Source organism: Oncorhynchus masou, chromosome 29 (assembly GCF_036934945.1).
Source record: "Oncorhynchus masou masou isolate Uvic2021 chromosome 29, UVic_Omas_1.1, whole genome shotgun sequence".
Classification (NCBI taxonomy): Eukaryota; Metazoa; Chordata; class Actinopteri; order Salmoniformes; family Salmonidae; genus Oncorhynchus; species Oncorhynchus masou.
This window is the reverse complement of record NC_088240.1, coordinates 46371940-46380445: the sequence shown is the minus strand read 5'-3', so window position 1 is coordinate 46380445 and position 8506 is coordinate 46371940.

Sequence of the window (8506 nt, the reverse complement as noted above, 5' to 3'; positions counted from 1 at the left end):
GGTCCAGATTCGGGGTGTAGCATGAAGCTATTCAGGGGCCTTTTGTTCAAAAAGGAGTAGAGGGATATTCGTGGGGAGTGTGGAGTACCAGCTGGCGGCTTGGTCCAGGTGAGGTGTATCCATGGTGTAGCATGGAGCTGGGGTCTGGTCTTTCAGTTGGAGTAGTCATCTTGGGTGCAGTTCTTTGGTAGAGGTCCAGCTTGTATCTTCTCCAGGTGAAGTGTCTTCAAGAGGTGTTCAGGTAGAATGGTACTGATGCTGAGGGATGTTCCTCTTTTATAGGAATTGAGGGGGTGTGGTTTTGCCAGGTCTCGAATCCTATTGGTGCATGAGGTGTGCATGCGGTGTTCACGTGAGAGACACGACCGTGGCTTGTCCAATGAGATCGCTTGGCTTTTGGGGAGAGGCGTCTAGTAGTCTGTTATGTGATGGGAAGGCCTCCGTCGTTGATTCCTATGGGGAATTGTATAGGAGAAGTAGACACTTTGCTTTTGGGGTGCTGTTTGGGTTGTGGGTGTCCGAGGGGTACCAGGTGAATTTTAAGTAAGACTAGAAGTCCTGGGGGTCAAGAGGAGCCATTCGTGGAGTTCCTGTGATGTGTAGAAGTATGATAGATCCTCCTGTGAAAAGTGTGTGTTTGACCCCTGTGTCTCCATTGACTTGTGTGTTAACGTTGGGAGCGGTCTGCTCTGGTAGGAGGTTTGGGGTTGGAAATACCCAAAGGTGAGGTTCTGTGGGTCCAGGAGAGGTAGAGGGTAGAGTGGACATCTGTGGGTTCCTGTAGAATTTTTAGTTGGGGTTCTGGGTGACCCATAGGTCCGGTTATAGGTCTTTGAATGTGGTTGAGTTCTTTTTTCCTCCGATTTTTGTCGAGTCACGTTTACTCATATGTAGTAAGGTGCGATGTGTAGGGAGAAGTAGTAGTTGTGTTTTTTGGTCTTTTTGTGGTGTTAGAGGGCTTGAACCTTGTTTCTTTGTTGAAGGATAGTTGCAGGTAGGGTTACTAGGGGGGTGTTCCTTATTTCTCGGGTCGAGAATGGTGCTGTTTTTATCTTTTCTAGTTGGCGCTTGTTAGCGGAGTTTTAGCTTTGGTCGCGTTCCTGTCCACTTGGGTTCCCGGATATGCGGTAGATTTGGCTGTTTTGCGGTGTTCAAGTCCACTTGGATTATGGGATGTACGGATCCGAAAAAACTTTTTTATGCTGTTTCCATTGATGTGTGTCCTCCGGAGTAGATGCAACCTGTCCTGTGAGGGATACTTTACCTGGGGGGGGGGGGGGGTCCGGTGTTGAATATTGATGTTTACTCCTGTGAGAGAGGTTTTTGATCCAGATGGATGATTTTAGGTGGTTCCTTTTTGGTTGTCCCATGTATGTACCTGTGATGTACAGTTGACAGGCATTCCTGGTTCAGGCTTGTAGTGTGGGTGGGTCTCCTATGGGTGGGGGTCTTACCTGAGTTTTTGGTGTGTTTGTGTATGGTGCAGAGGTGTGAGTGGGGTGGACCTATTTTATAATTTTGTTTCTTTTTGCTCCTAGGTTGGAAATACGGTCGTCAGGGTTTCTGTGGGAGGGTATGAGTCTGTTTCCACTGTATCAGGGCGGTGATGTCTTGTTCTTTGGTGAAAAAAAATGGGAGTTGCCTCTTAGTTGAAAAAAATAGAGGTGATGTATATCTGAAGGTCAGGGGCTGGTTGTAGAGTTCTTGGTCTTTTGATGAAAAAAAAATCTTGGTTTTGATGGTGTAGAAGGCTTGGGGTAGGTGGTTCTTGAGTTCTTCATCGTTCTAGTTGTATCTCAGGAGAAAAGGTGTGTGTTGGTGGAGGTCTCAGGAGTGATGTCCTTCAGAGATTGGTAGAGTTATTTTAGGTTGTATTAAATCTAATGATTATTTTTAACCTGTTCACCATCAAACCATTTCCCAAAGGAGTATACTGGGCGTAAAATCAACACCCCTAGAAAAAGCCTGATTTGAGATGATCCCGGGTAATTTAAAGGGATAAAAATTCCTTGGCTTGCTGCGTCCAGATCCCCGTCAGGCAATGCAGCGGTGACTGGCTAGTGTTTGGTTGTCTAGTTTTGAGTCGGTTGATCCACTTCCATCTCTGACACGTGGAAGCCGAAGGGGGAAGGGAGGGGTGTGCACTCCACACATATGCGCGCGGTCCGGGTGGGTCCGGGCGCGGCCGGCCAAGGTTGTAGGCCCCATGGTTGCCCACTTGTAGATTAACCCGTTGGTTGGGTTAAAAGGCTGTCTGTCAGTAGGTTTTAGGGTTAGGTATAGTTTTTAGAGTGGTTAAGGTTAGGTTTAAGGTTAGGGTAAGGAATAGTTTTTTTAAAGGTTAGGTTTAGGTAAGGGTTTTTAGAGTGGTTAAGGTTAGGGTTAGGTTTAGGTTTAGGTATAGTTTTTCAGAATGGTTAAGGTTTAAGTTAAGGTAGGTCTGTCAACTCAACTTAGGATCAGGCAAAACCCTTGAGTTGCGTACCTTATGCAGGTCCGGTCCTCGGTTGGTTGCCATGTGTCCATGTCGAGTGGTATGGTCATGATGTCTAGGTCCGCTATGTCAACGGAAGTGGAAAGCATAGTGCAACCTAGGAGTTTACTCTCTGTCGGATCCTTCTTTTTTAGCTCCACGTTGTCTATGTATTTACTTCAGTGTTCGTCAGTCTTTGGTCCTGGATGTTTTCAATCATGTTGTGTAATTCAGGGGTTATTCCCTTCCAGGATCCTAACTCTGAATCAGCCCATGTCTAGTCGAATCCAGCTGGTCTGTATGGGTATACTCGGCGTAGGATCAGGCAAAACCGTCGAGTTGCGTACCTTATGCAGGTCCGGGCCTCAGTTGGTTGCCATGTGTCCCTGTCAAGTGGTCAGTCTTTAAACTACCAGTGGTTTGAGCAGACAAAAACCCAGAAGGCGAGCCCTCTATACGGTTGTCATGCATCCGCCCTTGGAGTTTCGTCCTGTGTTTCGGTAGGTGTATGGAGGGTTTAGAAACCGGCAAACCTTCTCTGGCTTACGTATAAAACGTCCGGCAGTAGTAGAAGTTAATTGGGTGTTTCCATCCCCACCATCTCAGTCGTAGGTAATTCAGTGGTTTTGGGTAATAGTGACCAGTGGAGTTACTCCCTTCCAGGATCGTAATGTTTCCAGAGGTATATCATCCCTAGACAGTGAATTTTTTCTAGTCCAGGTAAAAAAAGGTGGATCGGTTGTCCAGGCTAAGTACGGCAGGGTAAGGGATCCCCCATGGGAAATTATTCCGAGGGATCCAATTCTCCGCCAGACATTATCTGGGCACCCCAGGGATTACACGGCCGGCGCGAGTCCTCCAGCCGCAGCGCCATACCCGAAAGCCCCACTTTTCGAGGACTTAACTGCCCCAACCCGCTAGGATCACCCACGCGCTACTGAACATACTGCCAATCCAATTCTAAACTGGGGTAGATAGTCGTCCAGCGCGTTACGTGAGTCTCCCGAGTGTAATGGGGTTGGGAGGGTTGAGCCGATTGGTCTGCCAACAGAACCCCGAGAGGTCCCGAAGGAGTCCGGTCTATCCATATCCTCCTGTCTTCTTGCTTGGTGTATGGAAGGGCGTAATTGCTTAGGATCGTATCGCTGCGGGGGAGTCGCCAAGGTCGGGGTCCCCAGAGTAGTTGGAGAAAAAAGGTTCTCGTCCGTTGGGGGTGCTGGTGGGTGTCTCCAAAAAATATTTTTAGAGGGATGGTAGGTTGGTGAGGGTTTTTTGTTTAAATTTGGTCTATTTGTGTACTATTTTATTGTTTCTATCCGTAAAGGGTCCATGGTCATGGTAACTCTTACTTCCAGAAACAAAAAAAAAAATTATATAAATATAAATATTTAATATAATTTTTTTTTTTTTTTTTTTTTTTTTTTATTTTTTTTTTTTTTTTATATATAATGTGTAGGTAAAAGTAACTAAAGCTAAATATTTTTTGAGAGTCCGTGGTCATGGTAACTCTATGGTTCTATTTGAAAAACTATTTTTTGTGGTCTTGATGACCCCCTAACTTTTGTATGGGATATGGGGTGTGTAAGGTGCAGGTGCAGTGTCTGTCCGGACGTTCCTCCGCTGTACTGAGAGTCTCAGTGGTGGTCCAGCCGTAGTGGTGGGGGCCTGATCTTCCATTCAGTATTTTTATTCCTGTGTTTTCGGTCCTGCTCTTGACGCGTTGATCCAATGATGCTGGGTTGGTGAGGGTATTGCTTTTTAGCTAGGTGTGTTGTTGGGCCGAATGTCGTGGATGAGTCCAGTCCTTGGGGTATCTGTAGGTGGACTTTGTAGCGGAGCTGGGTTCTATTAGTGGATGGTTTGGGAGGGTATGGGACAGGAAGGAAAGTACAGAGGTCACCTCAACACTCTGTCTCTGCTTCGTGCCGTCCAGAAGGAGTCCGTTCCTATGTCAGCCTTGTGATGGTGTGACAGGGTCTCTGGGTCCCCTGGTATGGTGGGGGTAGGTTGTTTTCTTTGAAGGGTTTATTTGTCTTTGGTTCTTAGTTGATCTTGGGTTGGTGAGATCAGGTTGTCCTGTGTGGTTGGAGTAGGTGGGAGCCTGTAGTGCCATTAGTTGAAGCCTGAACAGGGGTCTCTGTGTGAGGTGAAGTCGGCGTACCAATGATGAGACTGGGCTGCCGGTCAACGCTTTTTATCTGCTGGCCCTTCTGTGCGTTTCTTCTTTCAGTTGTTATGGGAGGTTTGGTGTCTAGAGGGTCCAGGAGTACCACGGTGTGGGATTAGCTGTGGGTCTAGTTTTCAACTGGGGGATTCAGCCTGTGGTTCTATCCAGCAATCCCATGTTTAGATGGTGTTGACTGGGAAGAGAGTATGGAGGTAGGTAGTAACAGAGTTATAACCTGTTCCTACTGATTAACATTCCATACCACCCAGGTCTGGGTATGGGATGGAGATGAAAGTGCAGAGGTCACTTCAACACTCTGCCTCTGCTCCGTTTCCTTAATCCCCCTGGTCAGGGTGTGATGTGGAGGGTTTGCGTCGTCCGAAAGGAGTCCGTTCCTATGTCAGTCTTATAAGGATAGGACAGGGTCTCTGGGTCCCCTGGTATGGTGGGGTAAGCTGTTTTCTTTGAGGGTTTCTTCGTCTTTGGTTCTTAGTTGATCTTGGGTTGGTGAGATCGGGTTGTCCTTTGTGGTTGGAGTAGGTGGGAGCCTGTAGTGCCGTTAGTTGAAGCCTGAACAGGGGTCTCTGTGTGAGGTGAAGTCGGCGTTCCAATGATGAGACTGGGCTGCCGGTCAACGCTTTTTATCTGTTGGCCCTTCTGTGCGTTTCTTCTTCCAGTTGTTATGGGAGGTTTGGTGTCTAGAGGGTCCAGGAGTCACACGGTGTGGGATAGGCTGTGGGTCTAGTGGTCAACTGGGGGATTCAGCCTGTGGTTCTATCCAGCAATCCATGTTTAGATGGGGTTGACTGGGAAGAGAGTATGGAGCTAAGTAGTAACAGAGTTTTAACCTGTTCCTGCTGATTAACATTCCATACCACCCAGGTCTGGGTATGGGATGGAGATGAAAATGCAGAGGCCACCTTAACACTCTGCCTCTGCTCCGTTCCCTCAATCACCCTGGTCAGGGTATGATGTGGGGGAAGGTTAGGAGGGTTTGTGTTTCCCCAAAGGAGCCCTTCCCTATGTCAATCTTATGAGGATATGACCGGGTCTCTGGGTCCTCTGGTATGGTGGGGGTAAGCTGTGCGACGATCCTATGATGAGACTAGGTTGCCGGTCGAAACTCTTATTCGGCCGGACCCTCTGTGCGTCTCTTTCAAAAAATGTAGAGGGTCTATGAAGATAACTATGCCCCGTCGAAATTGTTTGGGCTTGTATTGTGATGAAGTAGGGGGTCTGAGTAGCCATCAGAGTGCCCAGGGTCATCGCTGTCCTGTAGATCTTCCGTGTGTGTGTCCCTGTGTAAAACTGAAAGTAAGGGAGAGAAAAGTACAAAGGAAATTGAGTAGCCAAAAGGAGATACCCCCGAAGTCCGTGTGGAACCTGCCTTCCTTACAGCATCACAACGGATCTAGGGGCAGCCCAGCCACGACGCGTTTCTGCCTTACTCGGCTTCATCAGGTGGCAGGGAGGGAGAAGAAAAGTGCAGAATAAAAGTGCACTTGGTCGTAGTACGGTAAAAGGCCGTATTTTGGACCAGAAAAAATAGTGTGTGTGTGTGGGTATATGTGTAGTTGAGGCTCGATGGTCTGGAGGTCTATGAAGGTCTGTTGAAGAAAAAAATGCCAAAAAGGGCGTTGATTCTCTGGAGGATGGGTTCTGTGATGTGGGGGTACCTAGATTTTAGGGGAGAAATCGCAAGGATTTAAAAACGGCTCGGAGTGGTCCAGATTCGGGGTGTAGCATGAAGCTCAACATTCAGGGGCCTTTTGTTCAAAAAGGAGTAGAGGGATATTCGTGGGGAATGTGGAGTACCAGCTGGCGGCTTGGTCCAGGTGAGGTGTATCCATGGTGTAGCATGGAGCTGGGGTCTGGTCTTTCAGTTGGAGTAGTCATCTTGGGTGCAGTTCTTTGGTAGAGGTCCAGCTTGTATCTTCTCCAGGTGAAGTGTCTTCAAGAGGTGTTCAGGTAGAATGGTACTGATGCTGAGGGATGTTCCTCTTTTATAGGAATTGAGGGGGTGTGGTTTTGCCAGGTCTCGAATCCTATTGGTGCATGAGGTGTGCATGCGGTGTTCACGTGGGAGACACGACCGTGGCTTGTCCAATGAGATCGCTTGGCTTTTGGGGGAGGCGTCTAGTAGTCTGTTATGTGATGGGAAGGCCTCCGTCGTTGATTCCTATGGGGAATTGTATAGGAGAAGTAGACACTTTGCTTTTGGGGTGCTGTTTGGGTTGTGGGTGTTAGGGGTACCAGGTGAATTTTAAGTAAGACTAGAAGTCCTGGGGGTCAAGAGGAGCCATACGTGGAGTTCCTGTGATGTGTAGAAGTATGATAGATCCTCCTGTGAAAAGTGTGTGTTTGACCCCTGTGTCTCCATTGACTTGTGTGTTAACGTTGGGAGCGGTCTGCTCTGGTAGGAGGTTTGGGGTTGGAAATACCCAAAGGTGAGGTTCTGTGGGTCCAGGAGAGGTAGAGGGTAGAGTGGACATCTGTGGGTTCCTGTAGAATTTTTAGTTGGGGTTCTGGGTGACCCATAGGTCCGGTTATAGGTCTTTGAATGTGGTTGAGTTTTTTTCCTCCGATTTTTGTAGAGTCACGTTTACTCATATGTAGTAAGGTGTTAGGGAGAAGTAGTAGTTGTGTTTTTTGGTCTTTTAGGGTGGTGTTAGAGGGCTTGAACCTTGTTTCTTTGTTGAAGGATAGTTGCAGGTAGGGTTACTAGGGGGTGTTCCTTATTTCTCGGGTCGAGAATGGTGCTGTTTTTATCTTTTCTAGTTGGCGCTTGTTAGCGGAGTTTTAGCTTTGGTCGCGTTCCTGTCCACTTGGGTTCCCGGATATGGGGTAGATTTGGCTGTTTTGGGTGTTCAAGTCCACTTGGATTATGGGATGTACGGATCCGAAAAAACTTTTTTATGCTGTTTCCATTGATGTGTGTCCTCCGGGGTTGATGCAACCTGTCCTGTTAGGGATACTTTAGGGGGGGGGTCCGGTGTTGAGGGTTGATGTTTACTCCTGGGAGGGTTTTGATCCAGATGGATGATTTTAGGTGGTTCCTTTTTGGTTGTCCCATGTATGTACCTGTGATTACAGTTGACAGGCATTCCTGGTTCAGGCTTGTAGTGTGGGTGGGTCTTATGGGTGGGGGTCTTACCTGAGTTTTTGGTGTGTTTGTGTATGGTGCAGAGGTGTGAGTGGGTTGGGTTAGGGTTAGGGTTTGTTTCTTTAGGCTTAGGTTGGTTAGGGTTAGGGTTTCTGTTAGGGTTAGGAGTCTGTTTCCACTGTTAGGGCGGTGATGTCTTGTTCTTTGGTTAGGGTTAGGGGGGTTGCCTCTTAGGGTTGAAAAGGGTTAGGGTTAGGGTTATGTTAGGGTTGAAGGTTAGGGGTTGGTTGTAGGGGTTGGGTTTTGTTGGGTTGGTTTTATGGTTAGGGTTAGGGTTAGGGTGGTTCTTGGGTTAGGGTTAGGGTTAGGGTTAGGGTTAGGGTGGTGTTGGTGGGGTTAGGAGTGGTTAGAGTTAGGGTTAGGGTTATTTTAGGTTAGGGTATTAAATTAAGGGTTATTTTTAACCTGTTACCATCAAACCATTTAGGGTTAGGGTTAGGGTTAGGGTTAGAAAAGGGATTTAGGGATGTTAGGGTTAGGGTTAGGGATTAGGGTCCTTGGCTTGCTAGGGTTAGATAGGGTTAGGGTTAGGGTTAGGGGTTAGCGGTTAGGGTTAGGGTTTGGTTAGGGTTAGGGTTAGTTTTAGTCGGTTAGGGTTCCAGGGTTAGGGTTAGGGTTAGGGGTTAGGGTTAGGGTTAGGGTTAGGGTTAGGGTTAGGGTTAGGGTTAGGGTTAGGGTTAGGGTTAGGGTTATGGTTGGGTTG